The 19,159-nt window shown below is 33.0% G+C and overlaps 1 protein-coding gene across 3 annotated transcripts in view; it reads left to right on the top strand.

The window, feature by feature from the left end:
• Positions 1–19,159, top strand: part of LOC103568367 (zinc finger protein 608) — a 100,080-nt gene that overhangs the window by 27,191 nt on the left and 53,730 nt on the right. For 2 of the 3 annotated variants that reach the window (XM_053740659.1, XM_053740681.1), the window contains exon 3: positions 148–362. The gene's annotated coding sequence lies outside the window, so the exon portion shown is untranslated. Of the gene's footprint in view, positions 1–147; positions 363–17,233; positions 17,593–19,159 lie in introns of those variants that run through there. The other variant, XM_053740702.1, reaches the window with a different exon arrangement.

Below are 19,159 nucleotides of genomic sequence, written 5' to 3'. Positions count from 1 at the left end.
TATATAATAATACTAGTTTAAGATATCAATTAAAGCTAATGACTGTACACTCGTTTAGTTATCAGCAGTAGTGATATGAGTGTGTGCCACAAAGACAAAGTGTGTGCTGTGCATTTAAAATAATTCATCGACGTTTTTAATTTACAGAATATAACAAGTGTACGGATTCATAATTAAGTGAAACAACCGATCAACCTGAGCTGTGGATTACACGGAATTTAAGTCTTAGCAGTCGATAATAGAAGAAAATAATAATAAAAACCGAAGCGAGCAAATACGATCCGAGTCGCGATGGAGAAATGGAGCAGGTGCACTGCAGCCGGTGCTCGCTCGAGTGTTCCTTCGACACGATCGACACAATGGTAAGTGCTGGTTCAACCCAGTTAAACCTCATTATTATTATTATCATTACCATACATCATTATTATTGTCATTATCATCACACACGCTCTTATCCTACCAGAGGATAATTTACTTCGAGACCCATGTGGCTAAAAAATTGCGTGTTTAATTTATCATCAGTTCTCAAAGCCAATCTATTGTTTTTTTCGAGTAATTATTTATTATTATTATTCTTATCCTTGTTAAAAAAAAAATTTAACGAGCTGCAAGAGCTGTCACTTGAGTCTAGAGGCTACTTATCGTGTTTGCGGTGGCGATATTATTTCTGTTCACACGTACATCCTTTAAATAAAGAGTGTAAGAGTTTTATATTAACGCATACTCTGACAATCGAGTATGTAACATACATATTATGTTCAGAAGATACAATGTTGGAGTATATAATAAAGCTTTGTCTCTTAAAACGATATATATTTAGCTGCGCGTGCGCAAAATACACATTTATGTACGTACATACGTATGTATGTGTATATGTACGTGAATGTGCAAGTGTGGGTGTGTGTGTGTGTGTGCATGTACAAGAGCAAGTACGCTACAGGAGGTGCATAGAATTTTTAAAGGGCTTTTCACTTGGAGGCTTAACGCGGTAGGGAACCTCAACAGCGTCCTCGTTCTCTTTGAATTCTGACTCTTACACCAACGTACGTCCCAGTATGTGCATACGAAGTGAATATTGAGCAAAAAATCTAAACCGAGATGTTATTTTTCTCAAGCTGTTGTTTGATATCTGGCGATAGTAATGATGACGATAGTGGGGATGGTGGCAAGACTTTTAGATAAATATTCATGTATTTTATATGGAATATTATTTATTTAACGAGCAATGAATGACGGCATAAATCAATAATTGGCTATTTGTTATTTGATTCTTGTTACAATGGGGAATGTGCATATGTGTTTATTCTCTGATCACGTATGCCGAGAGACGGAATAACGTTTGTAATTACGATTTTGCGGTTATTCGCATCATCCTATGCGTCTTTCATATAAATGGGTATATATATATATATATATATATATATATATATATATATATATATATATATATATATATATATATATATATGTATATAAATACACATGTACGGAGATGATAAATATATACAAGTAAAATACACTGTATAATATATATACAGTATACTTGACATAATAAAATGATGCATCGCTCTGTAGGGAGCCGGCAGTCGGTTACTTTCCCTCTGATTTACCGTTTGGTTTTTGCATGAGTATTCATTTTTAAAAATCTTTACCTCTTTTCATACATACTCGTTTACTTGGATATAATGCGAAACTTCAGCTCTTTATCCCTTTTATTTTAATTTAAATAAAAATAACAACAAAGTGCTATGCCCAGTAAGACTTCTGGTAATCGCATAGCGCACGCGCTAATTGGATATGACTAACTCGGCTCTTAGTTACATATAAACTCACGCTAAATTGCTGAAACCGATTTCTGACACGAAATCGTAAAACCTTAATTATATACACAGCTCATATATTTCTTTAAAAAAAAAAAAATATATATATAATGCTGTTGAAAAATCTATTTTCAGTTATCGTCTTGCATTTTTTTTTAAATTTATTCTCAAGTAATCCGCATCGATTTGTCATCACTTGCTGTGTCGATGGTTAAGCTGCTTCATGAGCTTAATCGCTAATGACGTACCTTTGACACTAGAAAATAGCAAAAGAGGTTTATAAATATGTTCCCACTAAAAACCTATCAAACTATTCACATCTATATTTGAAAAAAATTTTCGCGGTTTTTTTCCTCTCTAAATTCAAAATTTAAAAATCAAGTCAAAGATTTTTTAAAAAATTTGCTCGATAATTCTTCAGTACTTAAAAAATTTCTCTGTTCCCAAAAAATCTTCATACATTACATAGAATAATTTATATGTTTACTTATATTTATATTTACTTTTTAATACTCTCTCAGATAATTTAATCAGCGTTTTAATTTACAGCCGAGTATATACATATACATTTAACGCGGTTAATATATGTTACATATGTATATACATATATATTTATTTTATTTATTATTCCATAGTATAAAAATAAATGATAATAAAATATGTGAGCATTGATGCGAGAAATAACATTGGTTTTCTGGCACTGGCTGGACATTCTTCACACATTGCTGGAAATATTTGTCAAGAAAAGTTGCTTTTATACATACATATATATAATGTATGTGTATATGAGCATATCGCGTCCCCTCACCAACTGTAACGCATAACTCTGTCTATAAGCCTCTGTAAATAATGTGAAACACGCAGTCTTCTACACATACATTCACACATACATATATATATGACATATGTGTGACACACAACACACAAGACATTGAACAAAGTAGTATAATACTAGCTTATTCATGTGTATATAAATTTTCTTATAGCTCGTTGGCTTTATGAGCCCGTATCATTAATTCACAATCGATTATTTCATTTTAGTTATTAACATAATTATTTACGTTAGCCAATTTAAACTCATATATATCATAACATACTATACTATGCTCGCTCATATATAATAACGTGTTTAACTTCGTACAGACCATTTTTTTTTTTTCTTCCAAGTAAATAAATTCTTACATATGTACACCAACTCTTGGATTGTAAAAAAGTAAAACAAGCCGACGAGTAATTTGTGGCTTTTATTTTTTATTGTTTTCTTGTTACACTGATAGAAGGATTTCTTAGTATTAAAAAAGATTTGTTAATATTTAACAAATTATTTCTTAACGGAGCTTTATTTAAGAAATATTTATTAATATTTAACAAATCATTTCTTAAACATCATTTTTTTGTATTTAATAAATATTTCTTAGCATCTAATAAACGATTTGTTAATATTTAATAAACGATTTCTTTCCATTTAAAAAATGATTTATTAGTATTTAATAAATCACTTTTTAACATTTAATTAATCACTTTTTAATAATTAATAAATGAATATTTTATATTTAATATATTTTTTATTATTTGAACAAATTTTTTTTTTATATTTAAGAAATTATCTATTAACTAATTTATTAAAATTTAATTCATAAAATCACACAGTTCAAGAATATATATCTATATATGTTTTTGCATGCAGCTACACACATTTATTAACATTTGTATTTATAAACAAAAATAACTAAAACAACCATCGTATAAAATTTTCTGTTCTTTTAATTTCAAAATACAATTTCATAGTAATTAACACTATAACTAGAATAAACAAATTAAAATTTCTTATATTAAACTACGCTGAGAAATAACATAAAATCCGTTTGATAGTACATGTGTTTTTAATGGTTTTATATTTGATTAAAATTGAACTGAATAAAATTAACAAGGCTTCCATATTTTCATAGTTATAATATGGATGACAATTTACAAAAAACTTCTGATATAAATATTATTTAAGTATATGAGAGCTTCAGTTGTAGGTTACGTTTAACCAACAATGCAAGCTAGAACGGAGTAAACAATATGACGTCGCAACGACACACACATATAGCTTTTTTAATACTTGTACACCACTACAGGCTCGTGTGTAGCCCTCTACCGACAAATTCGTCTAAGAAATATTTATTAAATATTAACAAGCCTTGTTTGGTGCTAACAAATATTTCTTTTATGTTAATAAGGCTTTGTTAGCATTAAAAATATTTCTTAATAATAAAGAAGTTACTTATTTCATTATAATAAATATTGTTAATAATTACTAAATATTTGTTAAATCCAAAAAAGTCAGTTGAGAAAAATTTAATAAATCAATTTATTACTCCTAAATAAATCCTTCTATCAGTGTACCATTCACCATTTTGTTGATGACAACGACAACGAGTTCTGATAAATGTTTATGCAAATTATATTTTTTAAAATTCGCGGGCTTTTTTTTAAAAAAGAAGTTTTAATTTCTGATGCTCGCGGAGTAAAACGCAAAAAAAATGAGGATTATATGTTCACATATTAAGAGTTGATATATATATGAGATGTATGTCATGTGTGTGTATGTATGTATGCATGAAGAATGGATGCGACGTGAGGGGGAGAGATAATAACCCTAACTTTGCTGACGCAGCAAACATTTGCGGCATTTCGAGCCGGATCATTTGAGGCAAACAGCGATTTTGTCGTTCCGGTCGGTCATTCGTCACGCGCTGCTGAATTTTTCCAATAATTTATTTACTCTACGCTTGTAACCATACAGCTAAACTTATTTAACTCGATAAAAATTCATTTAAATATTTAATAAATAACCTGAGTAAATAACGCGCGAACAATAACGTGGGGTATTGATCGAGTCTTATCAATTAGTTATAATTCATCGGTCTGAATTAATAAAGTACATAATGTATATGTATATAAATTCATTCATCAGTAAATAAACTAGTGTGTGAACTCCATTCTTAAATTCCAAGAGTGTCACACAAGTCACGAAGGAAATTAATTAACGCCCGAACAACCACGACAGTACGACTGTCAACATCACTGCTCACCAGAGCTATATCTAATGTAAAACCTCACACATTCTATATATTTATATACATATACATATATATACACTCTCTGTTCTCGTACTAGTATCAGTACACATATATTTACATATACACACATATACATATATTTGTTCGTAGATGTTTTACTGGAGACTCTTAATCGGTACGCATGTCTACTCACACATTTTTTTCATACCATGTGTGCGTCACTCTTTTCAAAGCGTATATTAACCGTTTATTTTTTTCTATTTCCTTCGGATATAATCACACTAAGTGTAGCCCTGAAAAAAAAAAAAAAAAAAAATTTTTTTATTTTATTTTTCTTACATTTTTTCATAAATATAAATATGTAGTTTTTCAACATATGTTAATTTAAATTAATAATCCGGAATTTGTAATTCAGTAATAATCTGGGAATTACGGCTTTCGATTCCCCGGTAAGGCTATTGATTGATTGACGTAAATTAAGTTATTCATGTGTGTTGTGTAAAGCGGAAAAAATATTTTTTTAATAAACATGATGATAATATTTGCATATATTTTTTATCCATCGGCTGGCTACTTTTTCCTCTTTACACTATTGCGCATTATTATTATTATTATAAATATGAATATGATAGTCGCATTATCGCGTGCTCATCCACTCGTACTTAATCATCGGATAAAAGTTATCATGATGTACAATGATGTGTCTGGATGTAAAAACTCGGTTCGTAATAATAATCAAGTCCTCTGGATTGAATGCCAGCATCTGGCATCCAATCGTCTTTCTCGAGTATCGCGAGGAGATAGATCTTGAGGTTTCTCTTCCCCGCGGTTTGTTATTATCGGGGCAGACTCCGCGAGTGGTTGCTGTCCACTCTCGGCTGGCTGTCGGACGCGAAATAAAACGATACCTTTATTGTCTCGAGCTAGAAACATTGTTCTCTTCACAACAGAAATTATCAGACTTTTTTTATTTTTTATCTCTTGTTCACCAGCAATACTATTTTATTTTTATCATTATTATTTTTGTTTTTCATTCCGTCGTTACAAAATCCGCTTGTTTGATAATTAAAATACAAAGAACCAAGATAACATTAAAACATGCCGGAAGTTATCATGATATCAGTCTGATTAGTATCTAAACTAAATCCGAGTGTGCTCTCAGCTCGATTGCACTGCGACGACGCCATCTTGATAATTCAATCCTTGACAAACACCGTATCCGCTGTGCAATAATAAAAATTATTGATCCTCTTACTTGTTTACAATCTCCAGCGATAAGGTCTCTGATATTTTTATTTTTTTTTTATTTGACTCAGTACCTGAGACAGTTCTTTGTCAAGTTGATGTCGTCGTTGCCACCTCATTTGGTGGGATCCCTGTCCAGTTTCGATTTCCGATCGGTATCTGAAACACGAATCAGGACTGACGGTGCTGAAGGGACTTGACAGTCTCCTGGCCCTGTGGGACCGAGACAGAAACAACGATAATGGAATTAAAAAAAGATATTAAAGCCTGAAGATGAGTTGTATCGCGTCTTGTCCGCCTCAATCACTACGTCAGTCACGAACGGTAAATTTCTGTCGGGCAAAAGGCGATGGCGCGCATAAATGTAACCTCCGTCTGTTCATATACTACACACTCGTATACACATATATTTATATATACATATACTTCTTTCGTTGGTAGTTTAGTTCCTCCGTAGTCGATACGTGCGTTGCGATATACATAAAACATGACGCCGGTAATATGCTCACGGGAACGCCCGCGAGAGAATATATATGTGTATATATATATACCTCTGTCTTTCTCTATATCCATGCTATATATTTCTCCATATACATACATACACACATACATACCTATACATATGTACGGTTTCGGACCCTGGATAAAATTTAATCGCCAGTTAAATCCGGAATTGACGAGGCTTTCCGTTCGTTTGCGCGCTAGCTATTTCCGGTTTACTATTATGTCTATACATATCTATGTCTATGACGATGTCTATGGAGATTAAAGGAAATATTTTGATATTAATAACAAGCATTAACACTCCATAAACTTTTACTTTTATCAACCGATTATAAGTACAAGCAGACATCATTAATTTCCCTAGTGGCAGATGACGAGGAAATTTTTTTAAAAGTAATAAATACGGCAACATATGAGGCGGGTATTTTTTATTTAATGAATGTATCGTTTGTGGGTTTTTACAGCCAGGCCTTTTATTTTTTTTTACCAGTAAATTTGTGGAAATGACGTGGCTCTTTTCATCAGGTCTATCCGCTAGACTATCTTTTGCCTCTTGCCAGCTCCTATTCTGCTTCTATGCTCTATGCTCTGTACCTCACTCTCTACTCTGTATGTACTCTCTACTATATCTATATAGTGAATATATATGTCCACACTATTACCCGTGGACATAACGTAGTTATTTTCGCGTCGACGGTCTATCGTGCTCGAGTCACTATCGAGTGATCTCATATTATACATCGGTAAATTTATCGTACATGCCTCCGATTTTCCATGTCCTGCGGTCTACATTATTGTCATGTACTAATTAACGAACCGAAAAATTTCCATACACTTTTTTTATTTATTTATATTTATGCTCTACGTATTTTACTCCTATTCATTCAATTTTATTTGACAAATATTCCCTGAGGTTATTTTTGGTTTTTATTTACTGCAACCCGTGTGACAAAAATCGATGCTTCAAATCCTTATTTTTTTTTTTTTTAATAACAAATTATTCTATTAAATAACGATATGTGCATTTGAAGGACTTTTTTTATTGAAAAGCTTGAATAGAATAAAAAAGAATGATAAACAAGGATTTAGAGTATTTGAATCGAGTTGACGTCTGTCGAGTTTACATGCTCACATTGCAGCTGTACTGAGCGATGGAGTGACTGAGTGTGAAGACAACTGGAATTATATTGTCCTTGGTACTGCGAAAAGGCTGTTCCTGTGATACGCGACGTCACGTTTCTCTTAAATTCTCTAAAACTATATAATCATTGAGAGTTCTCATTTCATATACATATATATGTATATATATTTGTATCTTAAACTAGTAGATTTGAGGATGTGCAAAATCCGGAGATTACGTGAAGGCCCTGCAGCACTTAGGGAGAAATATATATATATGTATATATTCTCTGGCGATGGTTAAGGATCGTGGCAATATTTTCCCAGGTCTGAAATCTACCGGGTCTATGAGTAGAACGAGCGCAGCAAAATGGCTGCCGGTAGAAACGATCGAGTGTGCGTGCGCGGGGCCTCAACTCTCATCCCCACTTACATATATATATATATATATATATATATATATATATATAGTATATACACATTTATATATCTTCTCGTCTTTTACTGTATACCAAACCTTCACTCATTTATATATACACACATATAGTAAATGTGTTGGTAACTTGCGTCTAGCCCTTCGTCCTTCGACACTCGCCTCAGTTCCCTGGTTACAACTTTTATCGTCTCGTCCTTATCCTCTTAGCCGTAACTTCAATACTCGGTCTTTTATTTTTTTTCTTTTATTTTTTTGTTCACTCTGCTTTATACCACCAATTCCCCTCGTCTTTCGCGCCAGCCTTTATACCCACACTATCGTTCCTAATATCGTCAACCATAGAGAGCGAGACCAAGAGCAAAAAAAAAAAGGAAAAAAAAAACAGACAGACTGAGCCAAAGTTAAAGTCAGAGTCAGAGTTTGAGTTGAAGTTATAGTTATAGGAATAGAAGGAAACCAACTCGTTTACGTCCATATTCAGCTTGTGTCATTTTCTTTTCACGTATGTTTTTCCACTTGGCTCCCTCTCTAGTTTCTGTTGATTCGTTCTCGCTCCAACGAGCTATGTTTCCGATTACTGGGATATATCTCTGCTCTGACGATACGTCCGCGGCGACATGGAAAGGCACAATTACAGACGTGCTATCAACATCTTGTGCCAACACATCGTCAACTCCTGAGGGACTACGCAGTCATCCTCGCACACAGACACACAAACACACAAACACACAAGAACTCATACCCCAACTCTATATGGCAATGAATTGCCGAATGCATTATTATTATTATTATTATTATTATTATGCATACACAAGAGTATACGTACATATACACCAGTTGTATATACATATTCGCGTATATATCAGCCCAGGCAGACTAAAATCCAGTGCGGCGCAATCGCAGAGTGTGGAATAGCAGAACTGGCTCTGAAACTGGTCATCATCCATGCAGATGCAGCCTCTATTCCTATAACACACATCACTGCACATACACTAATTGTGCGGTCTAGCTGACGAGTTACATTGTCTCTGGTATTATGTGCACGCGTTATTGCACAGCCATACACCCAAGATTCTCCTGCCATTAACATTCATCCTAGTAGATGATCAAGTGTCATACAGGGCTTTGTTCCTCTGGCTCTTTGTATACCTCGTATACGTGTAACTATTATTACACATATATATACAAATATATATATATATATATATATATATATATATATAGATATAGATATACATGGATATACAAATATGTTTAATGGCCGCGTTTATTATTTTCAAACCAGACTAAATTAATAATGCATACGCGAGTCGTACCGCGGATTCGCTTTAATTACGTGTTACTTGCTGGTAATATAATATGCATTGTTTCCATCACTATAACTATTGCTATTATTATTAATACTATCATCATTATTATTAAAGTTAATTAATTTTATTTCATTTGGTATTTGTGTCGTAAACATTTCCTGTTTATCAACTACGTAGTCAATTGATACTTTCTATCCTCTCTATTACATTTATTGCAGCCAATAGAAAGGTCTAATCTTAATTGCTTCGTCAACTTATTTTAATGTTTGCTGTAACATAACAAATACGTGATTAATTTATATATTATTTATGTCCACTCTCATCGTGATAACAATCATTATACTTTTACTCATAAATATATAAATATATACGAGCACAATAACAAATGGATATTAAAAATTATTTTTAGAATTCATATATATATATATATATATATATAAATATTATTGATAAGATAACTTGTAGATAATTATATCAGACGTACATTAAATGAAATTTTTAGTTAATAAAAAATAAATGCCGTTATATATTATGTTGTGTATATATATATTATTATGATGTATCATGTGCACACAAAAGGGTTCGAAATCAAACGAAATTTTAATGCCGGGTCTTTGTAGTTTTCGACCCTAATATTTTCCCCTCGCTTAATAATTTTATATGTATATATGTATATATTTGTATAAAGAAATATACTGACAGACATTTATTTTATTTAACTAAAACAAAAAATTAAAGCAAGAGCTAGAGAGGAAGAAGAGTGTCGTTAGGTTTACAATTACACGCACACGTCAGCTGGAAACCACGTAAGAGCGTGACAAGTTTTAAATTAATCTCAGCTTACGTTATGTCGATATTACTGCCTATGTATATATATATGTATTAATATACAATACGTGACATATTATACATACAGTATAATCTTCTCCACATATACACGGTATCGATGTCGTTTGGAGTTTAAATTTATGCTAAAAACTCGGAGCATTTCATTGGATTCACCGTCAAGCGGCGTTAGTGTGAGAACGTAACAAAAATTAAATAAAACTCGACATCATACTTCATACTTTGTACATGTACTATATTTATTCTATACATACATACATACATATTTACAATTATTATTATTATACAATATGACATATTATTTATTGTTACAGTCGTGTTAACTCAATAAGAATTTAGTCATCCGTGTCTCACTACAAATAGACTAAACAGATATTCCAAATGCTGTCACACAGCTAAACAATTTCAGAATCCCCAGGTATACATTTTTTTTTCCTCTTTTTTTATTCTCTTCCTCTCTAGCTGGCATGTGAGCGGGGCCTTGTCTATTCCCTTTGACTGCTCGGACCTCAATATTCCTTCTGCTCCATTCCATTCTGTGTAATACTATGACTGAGTATAGTACTACTACTACTAATACTACTACTCCATACATTTAATTCTCTAGAATGAGAGAGAAAGAGAGAGAGTAGTCTTTACCGTCTTTACTTAAAATCCTCTGCTCGTTTCCGCCATTCTCAACTTGGCCGCCTACGGTTTCTCATTCTCAACTCCTCTCCCGTCTCTCCCTTTCGGTCTTGGCTCCTCACCCTCACAAACACGGAGACCACCGGCTGTGAGGTTTTACATTTTATCTTCTTCGTCTATCGTTAAGGATTTACTACTACACTACTTACACTCTTCTCATCGTCTCATCACATCACTAATACAACTAACACACTACATACAATAGTGTGCTGCCTTAACGATACTAATAATACTTTAGCACACATCCTCACAGTCTTACTATCAGTGACATTAAACCAAAGTGCGACTACACTCATACACACATGTTGACTTTTTAAAAAGTAATGTATGCAGTCATGTCTTGTACACATATATTTTCATATATATGTATGTATATATAAACTGAACATGTACATTGGGATCAGCATTTGTTGAGTTGCGTTTATTTTACGCGTTTATACCAACGCGAGTATATTTACGTACTCACGTCTGCACACCATGTGCCAAATGTTTGTGCATGGATTATAATATCATATACATATATATCTATATACACAGTGTGTGGTTTGTTTTTACGAGGAGAAACTCTTAATTTTTCTATACAGCAAATAAAAAATTCAGTCAACGGTCTCATTTTTTTTTTTATCATAATTTTTTTTTATTACAAATAATGATAAGATTAAATTACGATGTTTAAACAAAAAAAAGTGAAGCTTTCTTGAGTAAATGGAAATTCGAGTAACTAACTGACCTCGGTGTTATTTTTCAATGTAGTCATTTTTATTTTTATTTATTTATTTCCTCGGGCATTAATATTTCAATAATAACGATATTGGGTGTTGGGTGTCCCTTGATGACATCGTGCAACCTAACCGAGAATAAAAAATATATATACATAACGTGTCACGCAAAAACGTGTTTCCGGATCGATTCGGTAGAGTTACCCATAGCGTGCGTTTCGTGCTAGCTAACTCAGCTCAATTACTGTGTTTACCGACCACGCTACACGGTAATGCCAGCCCGTTATACTTTCGATCGTTGGCTGTGTCCGACTCAGCTCGACCTCTACCTCATCGCAAGTCGCATCAACGATCTAAGCCCCCTGTCCCGACCCCGTATCCTCCTTTTTTCCTGCTTTTCCAATTTAAACTAATTGTACGGTTTTACTTTATCGACTCTCCTCAAAAACCTTGCGAGCTCAACATTACATATATCCATATACATATACATATACATGTATATATTTATAATTGATTACTCTAGGTGGGAATTTCCGGTTTTTATATATTTGTACATAGAAATATAAATATAATAGGTCATGTAACCGTTGCGGTGTTAATTTAACATTTAAACCCAAAGGCTATCGTTTGTATTTATAATAGCAATCAATTGGATGATTTATTTATTTTGCATAACATATTGTAATTGCCCTCTGACAGCCGACTAAATTATCTGTAAACTTGTCTCCCTTCTATACATTTCAATAATAATATGAAAAAAAAAAAAAAAAAAAAAAAAAATGTTCAGTACGACAGTCGCAACTTTACTAGCAATATATTTTTTGCTGATAAGTCTTGTGAGCTATCACCAAATTAAACGTTAATCCGTGACGTCGTGTCTTCCATCCGCGAACATAACAGGCGTTTTATTAACTGGTGACGGAAATAGAAGTGAGCGTGTGGTGTCTCCTGCTAAGATCTACCAAACCAGAGAATGCAGCATCGCATTTGTATCTCGGAGTAAGAGGTTAAATAAAAATCTAAAACATCGCGAGAAATAACTCGATAAATTTATCTACATTCCGTGGGTACGCAGAGACTTAAATCTATTTATCTTATCGCTTTCTCTGATGCGCATCAACTGACACCTCACACCTCACACTTCCCACCTACTCAGAGTAGTCATTGTCGTTAATATGTGAGTTAGTGAATATAATAAAATAAAATAACATCAGTTGAGCAGAGGGTAAAATGTTATAATAATTTTAGTTCGTTATTTATCAAGTTTGTTGTTTTGTTGTGTTACAAGAGGGGAAAACTTACTGATGATGATAAAATGTAGTGTAGCGTGGGATGGATTGCCGAATGGAATGGAAGGTGAGCTGGGAGTTCTGGGGTTCGTATGTGTATATATACATATATATTCGTATGTGTGTGTATATATGAGTATAGTGGATATCGAGCAACTGATATATATGTAGTCAAGTATGCCGGAACGTACAAAGAACCATTATTATAGGATAGGAGTATAGCGAGGGAGCACTTGGCCTCGACGAACCGCGAGGCAATTTTACGGACTACCGACATAATGCTGTGTTAGTATGTGAGACCAACACATATTCAATGTAAATACCTACACTATACCTGTAGCTACGACATATATATGTGTGTGTGTGATGGTGCAGTAGACGTTACACTGCTGACTACAGTGCATACTGGCATGGATACTTTTCCGAGTAGAATGAACACGCGCCGTTTGATTTTCTCCCTCATATCTCCCCGTTTGCCCGGTGGCAATCGTGTGTCCAACGGCTGATTTATTTCCAAGCCTCGTCTATTATCTTCACCGACGTCTTCTATATATATATATGTATGGTTTACGGCAAAAGAGAATAATTATCGTACGCGACAAGATAACCTTCGTAAGTGAAAGCCACTGGGGTCAATCAAATTCCCAATTTCCATCATCTTGACAATTATTTATATTTTATAAATTTATGTCAGTTTGTATGGCTCTTAACTACACATTTTATGGCTAATTATTGTTGTTGTTTTTTAAATTGATCGCGTGTTTAGATTTTATAAAAGTAAAAACTTTTATCTGAGAGCTTGTTATGACTCTGGACAGTTTTCTGGCGTCACGAGCAAACTACGGGTTTCTTATTATTTATATTGTGTGTGTATATATATGTGTGTACTCATACATATTATATGTACGACATATACATTACGCTAGAGACTAGTGTAGTAAGTGGGTATGGTACTGTGGAGGTACTCGACTATTTGGCCGTCTCCCAGATGAAAAAACGTCAGCTATTTTTTAATAAATGTTGACGTTACTGTGAGTTTTAATTTATAAATTACTTGAGCACAGTATTTGTTTATAAATCACTGCAATTATACACAAAGTATCAAGTTATTCAAGTATGCAGTATCATGTATGTACGTCGTAATTACTCATCAAGTCATTGGGTTTATTATCGTGTCTAGTAATTTCACACCTGTCTTAATTTATTTAAATGATAAAGCTCTTGACTATACACAAAAAAAGGATTTCTTGGCTCAATAAATATTTTGCTTTATTAATTGAAGACTAGAAAAAAATTTTTTTGGCTCAAAAATTTTTTTTCTCGCCTCAAAAAAATTTTTTGTTTCAAGTAAAAATTTTTTGCGACAAAAAATACGTTTTTTTGTACCACTAATTTAAATATTGTCACTAACAAATTTACTCCACTGTTTATATTTATATGATACTAAAATTAGCCGACATTTAATAATTTTTGAATTTTTTTTAAAGCAGCAAATCATAAAAAAAAAATATTTGAAAAAATTGCACTTATAGTTTTTTCAATTTTCTACATGTGCATTTTTTTTTTTTTTTTTTTTTGTAATTCATTTGTTGAAAAAAAAATCCAAAAATTTTTGTCTGTTAACTTCTGGATCATTATATTTATTATTTGTTTAATTTCCGGGAGATATTGAGACGAACAGCCGTTTTCTCTTTAATTACTATTCAAAAATATTGTTCCTGATAAATAAACATCAAGGAATTTAAAATTATATATAAAGACAGTAATAATAATTGCAACAACGACCTTTACTCTCTACTCAGTAATTGCAACGTCTCGTAAAAACAATGCCAAGTAAAAACTCGCATCGCCGTTATATAATTTTTAAAAATTAATTTAACTGCATGTCTATATATATATATAAATATATTTCTATACATTCAACATAATTTTTAATTACGTCAACCCCGTTTAGTTTATTTATCAACCGAAAGTGTGTCGCCGTCCATTAAAACGGCTCTTTGTCTCTGTCTGTAGATGATGTTGCAAATAAGCCTGCGATAAATAATTTGTCAGTTATCTATCTATTACATTTATAATGTGTATAGGTTAAGTACGTACATATTTATTCATTATCGTTAACGAGTTGTTGATAAACACGCTTGCATAGTTGATAAATAGGCGGATGTGAGTATGTAATGTCAAATGTGTAGTAGAGTGTCGGTGTGGGAATAAAATAAATGTATAAAAATATATAGACAAGTTTATAGGCTGGGTAAAGGGAATAAAGTCCCTAAACGTTTTGAGTGACGAGAGTCGAGTGATTATCTCAGTATAGAGGCATAGAAGATAAAATATATGTGTAGTAAGTACTCGAGTGTTCAGTTTAGTATATATATGAGGATGTGGATGTAGATTTATATATATATGAGAGGATATCAGGGTAGTAGTGACTATAATGCCGTAAATGTCAGAAGCCGAAGGGGGAAACTGCCGAAGAAGGCGCTGAAGTGAGGCAGCCGTCTGTTCACTATTGTAAGAGAGAAAAACGACTAAAAGAGAGAACCTCCCAGCATATATATATCTATATATGTATATATTGGAGTGTAGAGTAGTAGTAATATAAGCGAGAAAGAGAACATAAATGCCCGGGCAAAAACCCACGACCTCGCTCCTTTCAATGGCTTCGACAATTAAGACGGAAGTTTATAATAAAAGTAGATGTCGTAATTGCTGTATTTAAAAGTTTGCGTGACTTATTTTTATTTGCGTAAAAACATAGTCTTGTGATTAATAGCAATATTTTATAAACGTGAGAAAAAAATTACAATCAAGACAAACAGACCATACAATATATTTATTATTATTATTTGTTGTTGCAAATCTTTAAAAAAAAGCTAATGAAATAAACATTTCAGTTTGATAATTAATAATTTTTTAGCGGGCTCGAAATTTACTTGCTCAGATAGGAGGGTTGGATTTCTTGGCTTTTGCAGATCCAGTGTTATATACGTTTATGTATCAGCCAGTGTATAATATAGTGTATGTGTATGTCCATGTGCATTTGTAGGTATATATATATATGTGGTAGGAGGGTCGATGGAATGGAAAGAGGAAGCGACATCGTTCCGCGTAAGAGCGAGATCGAGAACAGAGTTTCGTTCGGTCGGATAGGAGCAAAGCAAACGTGTGCTTATGCTGCCGCTGCAAGTGCCTGTAAACGAGAGAGAAGCGAGGGAGTAAGATAAGGCAGAGAGCCAATAAACTGGACAGAGACAGAGTTTCCCGAGAAGCTCAGGTAGAATTGGACGGTCTTGTCCAACTCGGTTGTGAAAACAAAGACAGACACTCGGTCTTCCATAAAACATTGGTGTCGACTCGGTTTCTATCCTCGATGCAGTGCCCATGCCAGCAAATCAAAATTTACTTCAACTAATCATTTTTAAATTCATTAAATCAACAGCTCACTTTAATTACTAATCCATTACCATTATCATTATCCTTTTCATAATTATTTTAACACACTTATATCCATTACTCCAAAGCGCTCGGATTTGTGTAATTAAAAATAATTACTTGCTGGGAATTAAATTAAGAGCAAACTCCGATAGCAGCACAATGTACTGTAATATATTTTATTTACTATTTATTTATAAATATTTTTTATGCTCTGAGAGTTTTATCGGTTCGGTTTTCATATAAATGTGAGTTTTATGATGAGATGTCGGATGTCTCGATACATGTCTTGGCCGTATCTTGTCTTACATGTGTTCTGTAGCCATACCGGCAAACAGTATTACATTTAAATGAATGTAGTCCCTGGGTAAGCTACGCCAATGAAGAGGCATGTATTGGATAGGAGCGGAAGGGGAGCCAAGAGAGAGCACGATGTGTTCAGTAAACGCCAAGCGGTTGCTCTGGCGGCGAGCTTTTACCAGGATTGCATTAGATCAACTTTTATTTATCAATGATCCACTCTGTTACCAATCAGTTATCTAAATAAAAGTGTCTGTTAATATATATACATATTATAAAAACACATGTACATGCATCTAATACGACATTAATTGTATGTACATACGACTGACGCAAAGTTTAAATGAAAAAGGTACACATTGACACGAGTGTTTAAAATTTAGCGCTGAATAGCAAAAAAAAAAAAATATAAATATATGAGTAGGATTTTAAAGCTCCCGAGAGTTGTAGCCGACTATTCGTTTGTATCGTGTCCAAATGCCAGCTCGTGCTGTCGAATGACTGGCGTATTGGTGTTGGCGCATGTGTATGTACTTGTACACACATGTGATAGTGTTTTATCGTGACTCGCATTTCTGTTAACCGCGAGCTGTGTGCACTCGTGTAAGTCTACATGGATATGGATGTGTGTCGATGGTAGTGAGCCCCGAGCGTGTTATTTCTATCTCCGTCTATCGTTAAAGATACTCGGGCATAGCAGGCTCTTCTTCGACGACATTGAATGGTGATTACACCTTATACATTAATGTGAAAACAGTGTCACGTTTTTTAAATATTCGTTAATTAGTAACCAGGATCCGAGAGCTGTTAACGTGTATGTCTATTTTTTAAATTATTATTATAATTTACATTCTACTGATTTTTTTTTGTTTAACATTTGTGTAAAAAGTAAATTATTTTGTTTTTTCAACTTAGATAATTAAACTGATTAGATGTCACTCCGATATCTGTAATATCAATTTTAATTTCATTATTATTATTATCATCATTACTTTTTTTTTTGACTCCGAGTTGGTTTATCTCTGGCGCATGTGCGCACGAGCTACCGCGCAACATATCCACAATACCGTGTAGTTCTGAGCTCCCGGTTCATGCACATACATTTGTATAGCAACATATATGAGGGAATATATATGTAGGAATATATATGGTGGTGCTTGGCCATAGGATTACCACACGGACAAAGGATATGTAACGCGAGGCCACGAGGATACCCCGGTACCGGGTACATTGGATGGAAGAGATTACTTGCCGGTTTTCTGTCGGCATCACTTTTAGGTATGAGAGAGCGAGATTACAAGTATTTATGCTGTGTGCGTGTTTTACGCACACTTGAACCGGTTATATCGTTTCTTTGCCACGACCACCACGTTCCAGTTTAGCCTCGGGCGCTGGCAATTATCTTTCAACATGCTAAATTCGCAAGACACTTTTTACACTCTTTTATATACATATATGTCTTTTTTATTTTTTACTTTGCCTCAATTTCGGCTAAGCATCCTTATTCTTCTTTTCTTTCATTTTTAACCATCAGTGTCTCCAGTCCCCACGAAAAAAAGAAAAAAAGAAACATTTGGGCAACAAATTGCCACATACACTTAGGAAACTAGAAACGTTCGAAATCAAGTGATTCTTCTATTCCTTTCTCTTGAGTAAAAGATTATCTGGTAGATAGTGAAATTGCTGAGTCATAAATATCTTAAGGTTTAAATTTAATTGTCGATAGTGAAATTGTTATATATTGAAAGAATAATTACTGCTGAATAAGTAATTGCTATCTATTTGCATTGTAATTTTAACAAATTATCGAATTACCGTTATCGGTAGGAAAAGTTTAGAAATATTTTTTTTTATGGCATACTTGGGTTTTTAAATGCGGATAATTTATTGAAGGAATAGTGGATGGAAAAAAAATTTTGAAAAATTTATCGGTTCCTCTACGTATGTAATAATTATTAATTAATATCATATCTATATTAATGAATTTTACAGTTTATAGATTAGATATCGTAATTAAAATTTTGAAATCTCTTAATTGAATTTTTTTCACTTAAAATTTTATTTTTTCCTACATAGAAAACAATTTCTTGGCGTAAAAAAAAATTTTCATCATGAAATTAAGACAAAAATTTATGATTCTCAAGTTAACAGGCAGTTAACATTTTTCGGATTTTTTTTTCTGAAAACCGGTTACGAAAAAATAAAAAACAAAAATATGCACTTGTAGGAAATTAAAAAAACTGTAGGTGCAATTTTTTAAAATATTTTTTTTTTTACAATTTATCATTTAAAAAAAATTCCAAAAATTTATTAGACGGTTAACTTCAGTATCGCAAAAATTTCCTTTAGTTTTTTGACACAAAAAATCTTTACTGGCTTCA

This window comes from Microplitis demolitor, chromosome 1 (assembly GCF_026212275.2).
Source record: "Microplitis demolitor isolate Queensland-Clemson2020A chromosome 1, iyMicDemo2.1a, whole genome shotgun sequence".
NCBI lineage: Eukaryota > Metazoa > Arthropoda > Insecta > Hymenoptera > Braconidae > Microplitis > Microplitis demolitor.
Note: the sequence above shows the minus strand (reverse complement) of the source record. Positions and strands in the feature narration are given on the sequence as shown.